We start from the raw sequence: 20,033 nt of genomic DNA on the forward strand, positions 1-20,033 counted from the left end.
AACAAGGACCTATTGTATAGCACAAGGAACTATACTCAATTTCTTGTAATAATATATAATGGAAAAGAATCTGAAAAGAAAAAATACATGTGTATAACTGAACTGCTTTGCTGTACAGCTGAAACTAACATTGTAAATCAACTATGCTTCAATAAAAATTTTTAAAATTTTAATTAGAAATAGAAAATAGAAAAATATTCAGCCAAATCAATAATCACATTAAATGTAAGATTTAAATGTAAATATTTCAATTAAAAAGCAAAGATTTTCAGATTAGATTAAAAAAACAAGGCCTAACTATATAGTTCTTACAATCAATCCATTTTAATATGAAAGCATATTTAGGTTAAAAGTAAAAGGATGAAAAAAGAGACAGCTTGCTAACATGAATCAGAAGTAACCTGTGTTAATAACAGAAACTTAAATTTCAAAGTAAAGAGCACTACCATAGTGATAAAAGGTGAACTCATCAAAAAGGTGTAACTGTCCTAAATGTTTATACACACAACACTTTCTAAATATATGAAGCAAAGCTGATAGAGATGCAAGGAAAAATAGACAAATGTATAATTATAGAGACTTCAACACCCCTCTACCAACTATTTACAGAAAAAATAGGCAGACAAATCAAGATATTAAGGAATATTATTAACCACTTCATCTAACTACATTTGTAGGGCACTCCATCCAATGACAGCAAAATACACTCATTTCAAGTACACACAAAGTTTTTATGAATATAGAACATTAGGCCAAATAGTATTTTGGTCTCAACAAATTTAAAAGGATTCAAGCTACATAAAATATGATCTCTGACTACAGTGGAATTACATTGGAAATCAATAACAGATATCTAGAAAAAAACTTGAACAATTTGGAAAATAACACGCTGCTAAATAGTTCATGATCAAAGACTAAATCAAAATGGAAATAAGAAAGGATTTCAACTGGATGAAAACACAACATATCGACATTTTTGGAATGCAGCTAAAGAGTATTTAGTGGGAAACTGATGCTATAAATACCTATATTAGAAAAAGAGAAAGCTCTCAAATTGGTGATCTTAGCCTCCATTAAAAAACTAGCAAAAAAAAAAAAATTAAACCAAAAATAAGCAGGAAAAGAGGAAATAATAAAAGATCAGTAATCAATGAAATAGAAAACAAAAACAATAGAGAAAGTCAATAAAACAAAAAGCTGGTTCTTTGACAAGATCAATAAAATTGATAAACCTCTATCCAGACTGATCAGGGGGAAAAAGACAAAATTACCAATATCAGAAATGAGAGCGATACTGTAACTAACTACAGGAAATATTACAAACAACTTCACAGTTATAAATTAAAAAAGACTTTTTTTGTTATTGAAGTCATGACTATAAATTTAATGTCAGGTACTTTTAGCCCTCCAACTTGGTTCTTTTTCAAAGTTTTCTTGGCTATCCTGGTACCTCTGTATCTTTTTATTGAGGAGTCTGGCTCACGGCCAAAAACCCACGCATCACATTTTTCACAGGCAATTATAAAGGCCACAGGGAGAAAGCTGCTTTCCCTGCACCAGGCTCAGCAAGTGCCCCGCAGGCTTCAAAGGGAGGGCAGTCACAGATGCGGGCTGCCCTGGCTGGCCATGCTCTTAAGCAGAGCTGCAGTCCTAGCCCAGGTGTCTCCACACGGAAGCCCCTTTATCAGGGGTCTTCACGGGGGCCTCCTTCAGGTGCCTCTGCCAAGACCCCCTTGTGAGCGGAGGGAGGACTTGGCACCTTCTTCCATCTTAACTCAGCACTAGGTACCCGTTCCAGCACTACGTACCCTTCCACTCCTATCTCTTCCCCTTCTCGCTCCTCTTGGTCCCCAGGGCCTTACTATTGCAGGAGCCTTTGTTTGGGACTCCCTGAGCACTAAGGCAATTCCACACGTCTGTGGTGATCCACCTGCCCTTCAATGGGAGCCACTTCATGGGGAAAAAATGGAAGAGGAGGGCGGTACTTTCGCCAGCTTAGCCTCCAGTTCATACTTTGCAGTAAGTGATTAAAGGCTTGACTGACGTATAGTGTTTAGTATCGGTCCTGGTTCTTTGTTTGGGTTTTCTTCCACAGGAAACCCTAGGATTGCAGGTCACCTTATGTCTTTATATAGCTCTGTTAAATGGGCTTTCTTATCTCCATTTTCCAGTTAACAGAACTGATGATCAGAAAGATTATGTAATTTGTTCAAACTTCCACAGCTTGTAGGAGGAAACTAAAATGCCCATCTCCTTATCTCTTGTTCCTGAGGCCTTTCTCCCTGCAGCCCAGGTGCCGATGTGTCACAATTGGATTTTCCCTGTTAATTCACTGCCTTTCTTTCCGATGGTCGCCCTCATCTGTCTTAAAACCTTGCTTCTCAAAGTCAAGTCCTTGGACCAGCAGCATTGGCATTACCTGGGAGCTCATTAGGGCTGCAGAACCGCCCTTGCTTCAGGACTACTGAATGAGAATCTGAATTTCTACAAGATGCCCTGATGATTCCTGTGACATTAAAACTTGAGAAGCACTGATCTAGGAGAAAAACCTGAAGGTATTTTATGCAATAGTTCTCAAACTTTTACTGCATGTTAGAATCACTTTGGAATCCTTTAAAAATCCTGATACCCAGGCCACAAAGTCCACCAAATGAGTCAGAATCTCTCAGGACGGAGCCCACACATCAGCATATTTTAAAACTCCCCAAAACTGCGGCAAAGTTTGGGAACCAGTGCTCAAGGCCATGCTTTTCAGGCCTTAATGTTCCTAGGAATCACCTGGGAGAATCTTAAATGGCAGATGCTGACTTAGTGGATGCAGGGTGGGGCCTGATATTCTGCATTTCTTTTCCTTTGTTGTTATTTTCCCAACTGTAAAAATTGAGATTTATTACTACTTGCTTCATGAAGCGATGGCAATACTAAGGCGATGACAGATACTAAGTGTATCAGCGTTTTCTTAGCATCAAACTTCACCATTATGGCTTAAAAAACTTGTACCTACTTTTCAATAAATTTTTTAGGTGTATAACATGATGGTGTGTTGTTCTTTTTTTTCTTTCTTTTTTTTTGATTTGTAATGTTGTATGTTTCTGGTATACGGCGCAGTGATTCAGTTATATATATGTATGTGTGTATATACACATATATACACACATATTCTCTATCGTTACAGGCTACTACCAGCCATTGAATATAATTAATTCCCTGTGCTATACAGTAGGACCTGTTGTTTATCTGTTCTGTCCATCGTAGTTTGTATCAGCCAATCCCAAAGAGATTGTGCATTTTTAACAAGTTCCCAAGTGACAGATGCTTCTGCTCCCAGGAATTTCTGGAGCAAAATGAAACGATCTGGGGGTTCCTTCAACAACACCAGTAAGTACAAACAGCACAGAATGAAGGCAAGCTGATCTCAGGCACCATCCTGGCCTGCTTGTCTCTGAGTGAGACGAAATAAGGAACCCGGGGAGCAGAGGAGGGGTTGCTGCAGGCTCTTCCAGGACCTTCCAGGAGGTTGCTTCACACCTGGGGCTGGGCTGGGCGCCAAACCTGGCCAGGCTGAGTGGGCCAGCCGGCCTCACGTCGTCGCTGTGCTGGGGCCCCGGGGCAGGGCTCGTGCAAGCTCACATTTCTCCCTTCCACAGCCTTCACGGGCTGTCTACCTTCCCTTTCCCTAGCACACCCTCACTTTTCCAGGCCCACTAGCAGTCCCCGAGGCACTTGCTCGGTCCCCTGAGGGCTTACTTGGCTTTAGACTGAGTCAAAACTGCAAAAGCTCAGGCCGAGACGCTGAGGAACTCAAGCCAGGAGGATGACGGCCACGGGGATGAGCGCCCGGGAGCCGCAGCATGACAGAACATGGTTTGTTTGTTCATGCTGGCTCCACTCACGACATGCAAGATTTGGTCTAACGACTGCAGCTTGGCAGGACTTAACACGCACTGTCCTCGCTCCAGCTTATAATTTACATATTTCTCTCCCTGTCATCAGCAGGTTGCGTGGGACTTGCCAAGCATGAGGCAGGCCCGTGTTGGGTTCGGCTGTGGCCCCATTTTGACCCAAATCCCCTGGCCTGTGGCCGGATGGGGACGGGTGTCTGTGAAGCGAAGTCTGAGTAAGGGCTTCCCTCTGGCCTGAGGAATCCCCCTGGCAGCCTTAACTGACCCTGTTTTAAGATGGTAGGATTCTTACCCAAAATTCCAGAAGCCAAAAACTAACCTGTACCATGGAGCAAACTAATGTACTTTTCTCAAGGCTTGACAGGAAAAAAAAAAAAAAAAAAAAAAAAAGACAACGGAGAGGGAAGGGAAAAACAGACCTTAGGACATCTAGTGCGAAGGCAGCCAAGGAGGGGACTCTTTCTGCACTGGGATTGTCCCGTGGTTTTAATTTGGGGCTTGTTCCTTGACATTTTTTCTGAGCACTACTTACAAGGCATTTCACCACTTGCCAGATAAAACTAGACATCAGATCACAACCTGTTTAACCTCGGCAATACCCTTCCTCCCACCAGCGCCCCCCACCCCGCCCAGTTTCTTGAGACTTTCTTTAATTTCCTGCCAGTTTCTAAGGATCTGGAGAAAGTCAGTCTGGGACCTAAAGGAGTTAATGTAGCTTAAAGGCTGAGCAGTTTCTTCTCTCTCCTGAGAGCATAATTAATCCTTATTTTTCCCCAAAGGGGAGCCAAGGAAATGTTTCATCCCCAGACGAGGGGGCCAACAACATCAGCAGACTCTTGTTGCAGCGACTAAGGGGCCAGAGGTTGGACCCAGCCTCTCAGATCTGCCTCTGGTCTCCCGTGACTGGTCTCAGGAGACTGAAGTTCCTTTCGCTTCCCCAAGCCTGGTGACACGCCCTTGGGGGCGCTATTTAAATGTAGGCATTTGAAGGCAGAAACAAAAGAAGAAATTTCCTGGCTGGTAAGTAATTGGCCTTGTGAAACCACACCTGGGGGGGTAGCTAATTAACCAATTGAGCAGAGGAGGACGCCACTCTAGAGGGAAGCCCGGGGCAAGTGGAGGAACAGCCCTGTGTGTTGAGGAGTGGCCATCGGCAGGATGGGGCCCTCTGGCAGCCTTAAGCATCCAATAAATTAGAGGAACTTCTTAAGGGCTCTAAGACCCAGGCCTTGAACCATCTGCCTTGGAAAGCCCCAGAGTTACCGTCCCGCTCTCACCCACTGGTTCTCAGTGTGTATGCTAAAAACAGCATCAGCTTCGCCTAGGAATTTGTTAGAAATGGACATTCTCAGGCACCATCCAGACCTGCTGAGTCCCAGTTTCTGGCGGTGGGATCCAGCAGTCTGCGTCTTAACCAGCCCTCCAGGTGACTGTGGTGCACCTCAGGTTTAAGGATCACTACCCACCGTTTGTTCAGCCCCTTAAATTAGGCTGCTTTGGGACCATCCAGCGGTAAGTAAGGAGGATTGGATCATAAAATGGGGCTTCTAAGTCAGACTGCCTGATTCTGAACATTAGCTTTGCAACTTCCTAGTCATGTGACCTTGCAAACCAGTCCCCTCGGCCCTAAGATGGAGCAAAAAACACCCCTTCCCCAGGAGGCGCCGTGCGTCTGGCATATAATAGTTTCTGCCTCATTCCTATTCCAGTCTTTCTGATAGGAAATTTACAGAACAAGAGCTACTGTCCTTAGAGTGAAAATCTGCAAGACAGGAAATGGCCACACATGTACAGGATGCTAATGTTAATACATTTTTAATTAACATTTTTTAAATGGCTCTCGATTTAAAAGAGTTCAGTTCAGCCTTTGAGTCCTGAGGATAAGGATTTTTTTTTTAGCAGAAATATATTTCCTCATGCTGACTCTCATCCAAATAGTTTCAAAGATTAGATTAAAACTTTCCTAAAAAGTGAAACTTAAATTCATGCAGTTATATTTCCTCCTTTTTTTTTTTTTTAAGAGAAAGAGGAAGAACACATCATGGGAGGCTTGATTTGGGTTTTTGTGTATGTAATTCAGGATTAACAAAACAAATCAAAATGACTTGAACATTTTCTTTTTTACTCTTATTTAAGGCACATTTTTTAAAAACTTCGCTGTTTTATTTATCTTTCTATTTTTTTATGGAGGTACGGGAGATTGAACCCAGGACCCTGTGCAAGCTAAGCACGCACTCTACCACTGAGTTTTATTCCCACTCCCCAAGGCACAACATTTTTGCCTCTATATTGTATGCAACGTTGTTTTTTACTTACATATTTTTAAAAGAATATCTTTTTAGCAAGAATTTTAGAAAGTACAGAGAAATATGTAAAGGAGAAAAATACCCATATCCTTCAGCTTAGAGATAATCACTTAATCACTGTTAATGTTTCAGTATGTTTCTCTGTGGTTTGGTGTTCTGCTCACAGGTATAATCATTAATATGTGTACATATAAAAAAATTTTAATAGGATCATGCCATATTGCTGTGATCACCTTGCAGAGGCAGGATGGACTCCCCCCACCCAAAATTTGATTCAGATGTCAAAATTGACGATGCCACACACACACACCAAGAGGACATGAAGAGGTTTATTACTCTCATGATGAGGTTTTCTGGGGAGTGCAGGGCAGTCTTTGAAGGAGGTCCAAAAATGGCTTGAGAGAGCAGGGGACAGAGACTGGCTGGGTTTTGTGTGTGTGGTTAGAAACTGGGGATGGGGTGAGGGTTCCTGCATGGAGTCTGGGGCTTTTCATGGTTTGAGCTTCCCACTGGTGTCAAAGGAGGTTGACCCTGAGCGGGCTCCTCAGCTTGCCCGGTGGTGGACCATCAGGGAAAGGGGGAAGGTGAGCTTGAAGATTCTCAGCAAACAAATGTCAAGACTGGAGCTGGACTCTTCATTACTTGGACAGTTTTGCATCTTTGTCTTAAATTCAACATTGTATGTTGTATTTGTGGGAGAGGGTGAGTGACCCGTCCTTCTATTATGCCGCCTTGAAGCCCCTCCCCAGCATTGCAGTGTGGTTAACAGTGATCAGAAGCTTTATGGTCACTAAGTGAAGTAAGCCAGAAAGAGAAAGAAAAATACTATATGTATCACTTATACATGGAATCTTAAAAAGGGGTGGGGCACAAATGAACTTATTTACAGAGATAGACTCACATAGAAAACAAACTTATGGTTACCATGGGTAAAAGGGGGTGGGGAGGAATAAACTGGGAGTTTGGGGTTTGTAGATACTAACTACTATATATAAAATAGATGAATGACAAGGTGCTACTGTATAGCACAAGGAACTGTATTCAATACCTTGTAATGGCCTATAATGAAAAAGAACATGAAAAGGAATACATATATGTATAAATGAATCACTATGCTGTACACCAGAAATTAACACAACATTGTTAATCATTTATACATCAAAAAAAAAAAGCTTTATGGTCAAATTAAATTTCTTTTGACATAAGTATCTTGTGTCAATGCCAGTTTTCTCTGTCCCTGATCATTTATTTATTCGTATTCCAGAAGGATGTGTAGATTCTTTTCTTATAAAACAAATTTTTAAAAATCACAGAAGAATAAAACATGGCATATATCCTGAACACAATGCATTAATAAGTTTTCCTTGAAAATAAACACAGCTTCCTCAGGGATGAGAATACAAATAGTTTTTTCGTTTGTGAGTATATCTGCATTTTATTATGATCACGTATTATACATTCTACAGAATGCATGAGTCACATATCTAATCTGCTTTTAAATATTGGTCCTAAAGAACCCAGGTACTTTTAATCCTACAGTTGGAGTCCAACCTTGAGACAACAAAAGACAACTCAAGTCAGCTTCAAACAGGAATCCAAATTAACCGCAGGGCTATTTTTTTTCCATCTGTAATAAAGAGTGTTCCAACATCTTTAATGACCGAAGATAATCCTCTGTCGTCATTCGTGCATCTAGGTTATAAAAATACATACACTGCTTTGAAGAAAGGTTCTGGTCCACTGAAGTCAAGTGAAGGTCAGATTATGGAAAACTGGCATTGTTACAACCAGAAATGAAGCCTGCTTATGTTCCTCTTGGTATTTCTGAATAAAGAATCTCACTAACTAGTTTCCAACTTGCAGATTTAATTAAGAGCATGAGGAGTGATTGATTCTGGATGCTGATCGCTAAAAGTGACTTGCATTGCATTAGAGAAACACCTATTGAAATGTACAAGGGGGAAAAAGTCTGGTTTCAGATTGAAGGTCTACTGAAAAACATTCTAAAAGAGACCGGAAAGATCAGGACAAATTGGAATATCTTATTCCAAGATAAAAAAAAGCACTTAAAAAAAAACTATTTGGTAGAAACATTGGCCAATCTTATTTTTTCCTTTTGATGCAAAAGAACTTGTCATCCCCAACAAATCAAGTGGTTATGCTTTTTGAACTCAGTGTGAAGACTGGCACTACAATGTCAAAATAATAGCCAGACAGGGAAGATGTAAGATAGAAGGATGGAGGCAGGTGAATAAACTAGGAAGGATGCTTTGCACACCCAGGGCAGGAGCGTTTCTGGAGCACACCTTCTGGGGGTTGCCAATTCCAGGAAGCTTCCCCCAGGCTTCTGGACCAGCCACCAGTAATTCCAATAATGCTGCTCACAGAGCAGCCAACACAATGTCCATCACACAGTTAGCACTGAAAGACGTGAACGATCACTGTGATGATGGTGATGATGACGGCATGGTTATCATCCTCAAGAAGTTCACAGCCTAGTGGTGGAAGCATCCAAGTAAACAGGTGATCAGAATACAGCGCACTGAGAATAATGCATGAAGTGTGATCAGGAATAAAGAGGAGAATTCAACCAAAGCTGGGGGCAGGGGTGCGGTGGGGACCACACCATTCAGTCAACACAGATGTGCATGGATGACTGTAAAATGACTGCTTATTTGTCCACCAGCCTATGTAAACAAGAAGAGAGTTGGGTTCAGGCAACCGCTGCTTTATTTATTTCCTTTTCCTTGTGCCACGTAGGACCAGGATCTCCAGGAGCATTTAAAAATACCACTTGGGCTGCTTTTGAAGAGCATTTTGGATTTGTCTTCCAGGCATCAGAGATCTCATTGTCATGAGAGGCACACAGGATGGAGAGAAAAAGAATTATGGTTGCTTAGGAAACTGAGTGCTGTTTCCTGTGATTACAATCTCAAGGCTAAATTTCCATGCTTGCTGCAGGAGTTTTTTGACAGCAATGTACACCTGTCAAAAAGTTTTTTAAAGAATGTAAAACTAGGATTCTTTGGGGTTCCAGGAGACTCTGGCTCAGGACTCTGGCAAGAGGTCCTTTCTCTGTTTTTGATTTTTCTTGCATGGCCTTCCCTGGCCCTGGTCATCTGAGGACTTGGTCTCCTGGCTTCTGGTCATGTGGGAATATATGGCTTTTACCTTCTCAGCCTGCCCATGAAAGCAGGGTAACTATTCAGTCATTAGCCAGTTGTCAGTAACTGTCCAAAATGCCCAAAGTGCTGGGGTAGGCTTTATGAGGGACGCATGATCCCTGTCCTTAGTGATACCAATCTGGTTAGAATGGTAATGTCTCCACTAGGAAAGAAGTTGAACTGCATTGGGCTGCCGGGAAGGGCACAGATACTGATGTCCCAGGATGTTGGAAGAGGACGAGAGGTGCCTTGCTACTGTAGGTTTAGGGGAGGAACAAAAGTCTGAGAAGCGCTGGTCAGTAGAATGGATGGATGGGAGGGTGCAGGCACAGGCAGACAGATGGGTGCCTGCACACATGCGTGGGTGTAGCAGCGTAACACAGTGGTTTTAAAGCTAGCTGGGCAAGAGCTGCTGCCCTGTCATTTACAAGCGGCATGACCTGAGGAGATTTAATTAACTCCTTCAAATCCAATTTCCTCACCTATAAAACAAGATGAGAATGCTTGCCTTGCAAGATTGATGAAAGAATCAGATGTGAGGTTTGTAAAGCATGGCAATGGTAGGCACTCAATCAAGAGTGAGTGACTGTGCTTCTTTATGTTCATAATGGTCTAGAAAAGTTTCTGGGGGACATAGATTACAGGCAGGCCTGGAGCAAGGATGGGGTGGAGATGGATGGAAAGAGAAGAAGGGTAGTCTGGAGGAAGAACAGGACATTGAGAGCGTGTACCTGGAAAAGCTGGCAGCACACTGGTGTCACTGAGGGAGGCTACCTGGAGCGGTAGTTTCCTGAAGGCGCAAAGGTAAATGGGACCTGAGTTAGAGGACTTGAAATGCTAAGGGATTCTGGCTTCTCCGGGAAGTCAGCAGGGAATCATGGAGGTTCAGAGGAAGCAGAAAAATCTCCCTCTGGGCCCCCTTTGTTCCTCAGCCTGACCTTGACCACACCCGGACTTCCTTTGAACTTGGAAGCTCTCAGTTTTTACAGTATTTATAGTTCCCCTTACGTTTCACAAGGAGCTCCTGGACTTCCTGTGCCCAGGACAGCTGCAGCCGGCCTCTCCCCCAGCTCCCGGGGAGCAGCTGAAAGGCTGCGCAGGGCAGAAACCCTCCCCTGACGGCGAAGAAGCAAATGATTTTAAGGATGAGCTGTCACAGAGGGAAGCAAGTCCCCTTCAACCTCCTTTGTCGAATAAATGCTACCTGTGAATCAGAGGCGCTTGGGCCGTGACTCACCCCGCACGAGGCTCGGTGGAGAAGGCTGTCTGTCTGCCAGCACGTCCGGGGGCGCGGTGCCAGGCCGCCAGCGGCCTTGGCTTGTGGGGAGGGGCTGTGCTTTCCACGGCCCAGCGGGCCCCGGGGCGGCTGGCACAGGAGCCCAGGAGGTGCCTGCGAGGTTTCCTTCCACAGGAGGCAGCAGAGCCGGGGGAGCGGTTCCCCACGGCTTTCGGAAAGCAGGAGCACGAGAGCTAAAACTCCCCGGAGTCCCGCCGATCTTAACCAGTGGTTGGGGAGTCCCTCCAGGAAGTCTGCATCCTCCTGCCCAGTTAGGTGGCTACGTGCATTTTGTGGGGCGAGGACCCCTAGTTTTATTGAGCTACTTTCGGTCCTAAAACTCCCCCCACCCCCCACGCCGCATGCCTCGATCACGTCTAAACTCATTTGGCCCCGAGAGCGTGACTGAGTGACTTGCCAGGAGTTACCACCAGTGCGCAGCTGAGAAGAGGGTGGAAGCAAAGTCTCCAGGTTCCCCCCTGCTGCCCTGGCCCCACGAAAGAGCCTAAAATAAAATGATAGCCTATGATGTTCCGAACACCACCTCCGCGACGGAAATTACGTGTCAAGGACTACTTGGAACATCTTTATGCTGCCAGCCCCTCTCCTCCACCTTCCAGTTAACCCCTTCCCCCACAGCCCACACACCTGTCTGGCCGGCTTCCTGTTAAGAGGACAGCATGCTCTGGGCGACAGGCATTTGTGATGGGAGGATTGCTGAGTCTGGCTCCCTGATTGTCAAGCAGCTGGCGGGGAGGGGAGTGGACATGGGATAGTGGCTGAGTTTCTGGCCCTCTTGGCTGTACACTCAGGGGAAACAGCAGGTTGAGAGTGAGCAGAGAAATGGGAGCCCTCTGGGGATCTAGAAGTCATTGTTCCTTTTTTTCCCCCACTTGTTTGGGCAGCTGGGGGTCACTGGGCCCTCACCTCCCAGGGACATCATCATAGTTGTATTGATAGACAGCCTACACTCTGGGGGCTGATAGCTTGGGTTGGAATCCTGGCTCCATCACATTTTATTGATGTAATCTTGGGCAGTCTCTTAACCTTCTAGACCTTGGTCTTCTCAGATGTAAACGAACATACTGGTGCCCACCTTTGGCAAAGACGGATATGTGCCAACTACTCACACACAGGCTGACTGTCCTCCCCAGCCCAGCCTCCCTTGCTCATAGGTCTGCTATGGGACTGAATTCTCCAGTGAACAGAATGTGAGGGGAGTGATGTGCACTAATTCCAGGCCTGGCCCATGAGAAATTCCTGGGTGACCCTCCACATTCCCTCTCATCCTATCCCCCATCTACGGGTGCCTAAGAGGACCCTGAAGCGCTGGAGGTGATGGAGCCCCCAGATGGAAGGAGCCTGGGTCCCCTGAATCACCATGTGGAAGGCTGCTGGCCAAATACCTGCATGAACTATTCCTTGAGTGAAAAGCAAACTTGTATTGTATTAAGAAGCTGAGAATTAGAGTGGCTTGTATAGCAGTTAGCCTACTTCGTAAAGTTGTTGTAAGAATTAAATGAACATCTGCAAAGCACAAAACAGTCCCTGGAATATTTTTATAAATGAGCTATATACCTGATTGCTATTATCATGATAGATGGTTGGATGGATAGATAACTAGGTACTGAGAGAGAGAAAGAGAGAGACCAAGAGAATTATGTTTAGGAGTTGCAAAGGTGTTGGGCACCAGAGTCTTTTTTTCCCAGTTTACTGAGATGTAATTAACACACAGCACTGTATAAATTTAAAGAATACAGTCTAATGATTGGATTTACATGTACTGTGAAATGATTACCACAGTAAGTTTAGTTAACATCCACCATCTCATATAGATATTATAAAGAAGAAGAAAGAAAATTCTTTCCTTCCTTTTGAGAAGAACTCTTGTGATCTACTCTCTTAACTTGTGAATATACCATCCAGCAGTGCTACATGTAGTCATCACGTTGTGCATGCATCCTAGGACTTACAGCTGAAAGTTTGTACATTTTGACCACCTTTCATCCAAGTCCCCCTCCCCTCCTCACCCCCCAGTAGCCACAAATATTACCTTTTTTCTATGAGTTTGTGTTTTGGGGTTTTTTTCTTTTTAGATTCCACATATAAAAGTCAGATCATATAGTATTTGCCTTTCTCTATCTGACTTATTTCACTTATACCAGAGTCTTATTTCTTAGATTACTGCCAATATAATATTAAAAATATGTTTTTAGTATCCAGCTGTAGAATTTGCATTTGGGGAGCAAAAATGGCATTGTAGAAAAATACACTGAAGCATTTATTAGTACATTCCTATATTTCCTGAAGAAAAACAAAAGCCTATCACTTTCCTCAAAGAGATGGAGCATGGATGAGACAAATTTTTTTCAACCAAAGATATTCATGCAAAAATAATAGTTTGCTTTTCCATTCCAATAATTATTAAAATCACTTGCTTATTGGGAAATATGAAGGAAGGAAGGAAGGTCATAACTGAGCTGCCTCAGAGGTAGCTCCCTCTCCAGTTGTTGGCATTTCCCTGGCAGTGCTGTGTCTCTGTCCCAGTCACAAAGGCTTAAACGCCAAAGTCATCATTAGGTTTTTTCTTGACTATTAAAATGGCCTCCTATTGGCCAACCTGCCCCTAGTTTCCTCCCCATGCCTCCCTACCCACCCCTAAACCTATCCACCACACTCTGCCCAAGACAGTTGCCCCCAAATCCTCCTTTGTCACCACCCTCTCTCTCCTGCTCTAAACCCTGCATGGCTCTTGGGTGCTTCCCACAGAGACTCTCAAACTTTTCTAGAGAAGAGCCATAGTGATAATCATAGAAGAGAACAAACTCTGTCATCCATTCTTTAATTATTGATACAATTTATTCTAATAACATTTCCGAGCACCTGCAATGAACCACAGGATACAACAGTGAAAAAGCAGGCAAGAAGTCTCTGCCCTCATGGAGCTTACACTAGAGGACAGGAAGATACAGAATGAATGAATAAATAAGTTAAATCATGGTACATTAAGTGGTGATAAGCATAAGGAAAACATTAATTAGGAATGAGTAATAGTAGGTACCAGGTGTGGGTGTAGGAGGATGCTATTTTAAATAAGGTGATCAGGGAAGGACTCAATGAAAAGTGATATTTAAGCCAAGACCTGAGAAGATGAGGGAGTAAGAAATGTGCAGAGCTGAGGGAGAGAATTCCAGAAGGAAGAAATTTGACCCAAGAGCAGGTCTGGTATGTTTGAAGAGCAGCAAGGAATCCAGCAGGACTGGCATGGTCTGAGTAGGGAGAAAGAAGACACTAGATGAAACGGAGGTTTGAAAACCATCAGATGGAGTTTGGCTTTTCCCCTGAGTGAACTGGGAAGACATTGGAGGGCTCCAAACAGAGGACTGAATGGCATGGTCTGACTTACGTACTGAAGTGATAGATCTGGTTGCTTGCTGAAAAATAGCCCATAGTGAGCAAAGGCAGAAGCCAGGAGACCAGTTAGGAGCCTAAGAGAGTGTGAGCAAGAGACGATGGATGACGGACACTTAGACCGGGGGTGGAACGAGTGGCAATTCTAGATGTGGGGTGCACACAGAGCCAATTTGCTGATTGATCAGATGTGGGGGCGAAAAGAGGAGTCAATCATGACTCCATAGTGTGAAGCCTAAAAATATAAACAATGGAGTTGTTGTTTAATGAGATGGGAGAAGAAACGGTTTATTGTGGGAAGATTAGGAGTTCCCTTTTTGGGTGTGTTAGGTATGAGATGCATATTAGAATTAGATACATCCAAGTGAGGATGTCAAGTATGTAGTTGGAATTCAGGGGAAAGGTCCAGGCTGTAGACAGCAATTTGGGAGCTGTCAGCATACAGACTGGCTGAGGTCACCATACCAGATCATGTGAATAGAGCAGTCATCCAAGGGCTGAGACCTGGGCTGTCCCACCCTCTTGCGTGGTCTGTGAAAGAGAAGAACCATCAGAGATGGAAAAGGAATGGCCACTGTGAGAGATGAGACCCTAGAGGGATGTGGGATCCTAGAAGCCAACCGAAGAGAGTGCTTCCAGGAGGAGAGGCTGATAAACTACATCACATTCCGCAGTGGTCACCTCAGCTGAGGGCAGATCATTGACCACTGGATTTAGCAACATGGAAGCTACTAGGGACCTGACAAGATCAAAGTGGGAGCAAAACACTGATGGGGTGTGTTCAAGAGAGACCAGGATGAGGAGAAGGAGAGACAGTACATTTAAACACAACCCTTTGAACAAGTGTTGCCATTAAGGAAGCCAATTAAAGGGGCCACAGCTGGAGGAGAATATGGGGTCAGGAGAGGGCTTTCCTTAAGATGGGAGAAATGTCATCATTTTTGTATGTCACCGGAAAGTTGGAGGTGCATTGGCTAAAGCAGCCTGCCCTAAGCATAAAACTTCTTAGAAGTCTTAAAGATTCACATCAGTTTTCCCTTTTATTCTGAAGAATATCTATTTTAATTTACAAGTAATCAATCCTTCCAAAATCTTTGAGTAAAACTGACCCTCCCAAAAAAGTACACTATATTTTTCCTATCGCCCTGCAAGTACTCACAGGATATACATGCCCCATTCTGAGAAGTGGCTTCAGATTAGGGCCTGGCTGTATAGCCTGTCTTTCCAGGCCCCCAGTACCCTGAACACAGCTCCTTTCCTGGCCTCCTTCTCCCTCCACACTAACACATACACACTATTCCGGCCAGAGTAGTCTGTAGCCTTCCTACATTTCCAGGCAATGGGCCTATTAAGGAGGTAGTTCTGTGACTAAAAATCAAAATTTTGCCTTTCTCCCAAGTCAAAAAGTTCAAACTCTAACCAGCTTTTAAATAAAAGTTTTTCTTTTTTTTTTTCCCTCCATTATCCTTAAAAATTACCAACATTTAACATCAACCAGAAGACATGGAGAACCAAATAATGTGAAACTGGCTGGAGAAGCCAAGAGAGTGGGTGTTTCCAAGAGGGAGGGAGTCAGAACCAGTGAGGGATGTGGCCAGGAAAGCCTGAAGTGTGTGGAGTGACTCCTCCAGTGGTGAATTGACCCCTCTCTGACAAGAGATATGCAGGGACCACACAATCTGTGTCCATCAGGATTCCTCGTGTGCTGTGTGTCAGGAGTCCCATTCAAACTCACTAGCGAAAAGTGGGGATTTACTCCCTTCTATAACTAGAATGTTTAAAGGAGGTGAATTGGCTCAGACGTGACATGATGTCATTAAGGATACACCTCTTTGTCTCCGTGTGCCTCTGTGTTGACTTCATTCTCAGACAGGCTCTTTCTAGTGGCAATAAAGGCAGATGCCAGCAGTTCCAGACTCTCTTGCTTCACAGCACCTGAAATCTCAGAAGGACAGAGTCTGTCTCTTTCCTAATAGTTCTAGCAGGCTCTGGGAAAATTTGATTGGCCCATCTTAGGTCATGTCACTTTTCCTGGACCAGTCATGTGGCCCGGTAGATGCAGAGCTCTGAGTAGTTAGGCCAGAGTCATGTGCCTCCATCCTTGAGGTTGGAGGTGAGATCTTGTTGACTGAGGATGAGGGAGATGTTGTCCTCAAAGGAAAATTGATGTGCTGTTGCCAAAAGGAAGGGGGAATGCATATTAGGTGCAAAAAGAAATACTGATCTCTATTCTATACTAATAATGTCAATTTATTTTTGAAGGAAAAACTCCTATTTTAGTCAAGAATTATCATTGATTAGCTATTCATATTTTTCTAGCTTTTTTGTTACTTCTTTGGAGCTTGAAATTAATTTTTTTAAATAAGAAAATAAGCCAAATGATACTACCAAGATGAAATCAGTAGACAAAACCGAACATTATTGAAACGGAAATCAACAGAATAATGAAAGGATAAATAAATTCAAAATTGAATTACTTTCAAAGAATAATAAATAGATTTTATGAGCTTTACATTTATAAATAAAAAAGAAACACACCACATATACAGAAGTGATTAAAAGTCATAAATGGATGTATAATGGAAAAAATGAAGGAAATGTATGATTTTTTGAAACAAAATATAAAATATCAAAATTAATCATAAAAGAATTAGAAAAGTCAAATGTTAATTACCATAGAGGAAATGGAAAAGGTGACTTTAAAACCACCATTGGTACCGATGGCATAGTGGTTGAATTTTAACTTTTAAAAATAAATAATTAAATGTTACTTAAATAATTCTAGGCCATGGAAAAATGTTAAAAGTCCTATAATTTGATATTAAAAGAGAAAATCAACTAATCAACTACACATAAATGCAAAACGTGAAAACAAATCGGCCAACAGACTCCAGCAATGAATCAGAAGAGTAATTTCATGATTGAGTTTGTACTCCAATAATTCAAGGTTAGTTTAGTATCAGAAAATCTATCAATATAATTAATTCCTACAACATTTTCCCAAGTATCTATTAATACTTAACAAAAGACCTCAAACCTGTGGCTTCAGTAAATAACAATGTATTATTGCTTGTGATTCTGTAGTTTGGCTGGGCTCAGCTGGGCTGTTCTGCCCCACAGGCTGTTGCTGAGTCACTCAAAATGCTGTGATTGTCTTTGACTGGGAGTTCAGCTGGGGCTAGAACATTCAACATGGCCTCTCATCACTCAGTAGGTTAGCCTAATCTTTATTACATCATAGTTCCTGGCTTCTAAGGGTGAGTGTTCCAAGAAGACCAATTCCATTGTGCAAGTGCTTGTTAAGCTCTGACTGCAGCATGCTTGCTAATATCCAACTGGCTGAAGTCACGTGAAGAACTCCACAGGGGTGGGAATACTGGGAAGTGTGGTTCATCGGCGTCACCCAGGTAACAGTTTACCACAACATTGAAAGAGAAAAATCATAGGACCCTACCAATGAGTGCCAAAAACACATTTGATAAAATTTAGCAGCCATTTCTAATAAAAAACTAGGTAAAAGAGGTGTGGAAACCAAGAGCAAACATTTATATTGAGTTATATGAAATCACCAATGTTCAATTCTTTCAGACCTGTAAAACAACAATTGCATATGGCTCAATTTAACATTAACTTAAATGGCAGAGTCCTGAAACTATTTCTATTAAAATCAGGAACTTGAAAGGAAAGCCATAATCATCATTACTATTTAACAATGTCTGGGTTCTAATAAACGCATTGAGACAAGAGTATTAAATAACTGGTATAAATGTTGGAGGAGTCTAAACAATCTCTAATTGCTGATGATATTGTCATATACTTAGGAAACTCAAGACAATTTTATAAAATACTACTAGAATTAATAAAAGAATTGAATGTGTTCTCTCTTCTTTGAGTAAGTACCTGAAAAAACAAAACAGGAAATAATGTTTCATTCACAATAAAGTCAAAACTTTTGTAGAAATGAAATGATAAGGAGGACATTTAACTATAACATCAAAGTATCTAAGCCACAATCTTAACAAATTGAAGAATATTTCATAGTCTTGGTTGAGAACATAACATAATTAAAAAAAAAAATCCATCCTCCCCAAATTAAAATACAAATCTAACGCGATTACAGTTGGAATGCCAGCAATGTTGGGAAGGTGAGAGATTGGATAAAATTGTCTTAAAATTTATATAGAAGGATAAATGCCTGAGAATAGCTAAGAGAAAACTTTAAATAGGTAAAAATTTAAATTAAAATTAAGAGAAAAATTCTACAGTGAAAAAATTTTTCCCATTCTTGTCCCACACCTGCCCAGGTCCATCTCACCCCCACCCACCCAGAGTTTCCTTATATACATACAAGTGGATTCAAATACAGAATCTTGTTTTTCCCTATGTTTTACATAAAGAGTTGCATATTACTCATTCTGAACCTTGTTTTTTGCTAAATCTCCAAGAAATGTGTAGCTTAAAAAGAACGTTTTGATCCTTTGTTATATAGCTGTTTCATGTTTGTTTAACTAGTCCTCTAGTATTGAAAACTGAGGTTGTTTCTAATACTTTGTAACTACAAACAATGTTGCAGGTATGTGTGTGTGTATGTGTGTGTGTGTGTGTGTGTGTATGCACACATTTTCTCCTTAATAAAAATATATCTGTAGAATAACTTCCCAAAAGTACAATCTTGCCGGGAATATGCATTTGACATATTGCCAAATTGCCCTACATAGGGGTTATGCTCTTACCAGAAATGAATGAGAATGTGTTTGCCCAGAGTCTCATCAACACGGGGTGTTATAAAACATTTGGATTACTGCCAGTTTAAGAGGTGAAAAACAGTATCTCAGCATAGTATATTTGCACTTTTTTTTCTTATTAGGAGTGAGACTGAGCATCTTTTAAGAGACATTTGTATTTTCTTTTCAAAAATTTTTCATAGTCTGCTCATATTTCCTCTGGGTTGAAGGATAGACAAATGAATCAATGGAACAAAATAGAGAGTCCTGAATGGAACTAACCATATACTTTTAGTTTCATTTAAGACAAAAGTGAGCTTTCACCTCTAGACAAGACAAATTTATAGACATTGAAAGCAGACCTGTGGTTGTGTAGGCTAGAGGATGAACAGGCATAAGAAAAATTTTTGGGGTGATGGAAATGATCTTTAGCCAGATTGTGGTGATGACTGCTAAACTCTATTAACTTACTAAAATCACTTAATGATGGGTGAATTTTGTGGTGTGTGAATTATATCTCAATAAATGTTTTTAAAAGTGATTTTTCAATCCAGTGGGAAAAATTAGATATTAAATAAGGATGCTAGAACAACTGACTATGCAGCCAGAAGAAAATTTAAATGGACCCCTCTTTTACCCCATATGCAAAAATGAATTCTAGGTGGGTTAAAGACCTAAATGTAAAAAATTAAAACAACAATAATACTAGAACATCACATGCAAAATCTAGGGTGGGTGATAAGACCTTTTCATTAAGACCAGAAACTCAGAAGCTATAAAAGGACACATAGGTATTTGAGAAAATGAAAATGAGAAACGTTTGGAAAAGATACCATAAACTAAGTGAACAGATGAAGAGCAGATTGGGGATTTGGGGAGGACTGGCCACTCAAAGATCAGACAGAGAGTAAATAGCTAGAATATACAAAAAAAAAAAAGTCTTATAAAACAAATATATAAGGCAGGGGTAAACATCACAACAGAAGGCAGAGAAAACTGAGAAAGGGATATGAATAGGCAATTCACAAAAAAGCAGTCCCAGGTGGCCAATAAGTATGTGAAAAGAGGCTCAAATCCATGTGAAATCAAGGAGACAAAATCACAATAAGACATCAGTTTGCACAGATCAGATGGGAAAATTAGAGTCCGACGACCTTTACTGTTAAAGAAGTGGGGATTTTCATACATGCCTGGTTGGAAAGCAATACAGCAACATCTGTTACGATTACAAATACATACATCTTTCACTC

Source organism: Camelus ferus, chromosome 2 (assembly GCF_009834535.1).
Source record: "Camelus ferus isolate YT-003-E chromosome 2, BCGSAC_Cfer_1.0, whole genome shotgun sequence".
Classification (NCBI taxonomy): Eukaryota; Metazoa; Chordata; class Mammalia; order Artiodactyla; family Camelidae; genus Camelus; species Camelus ferus.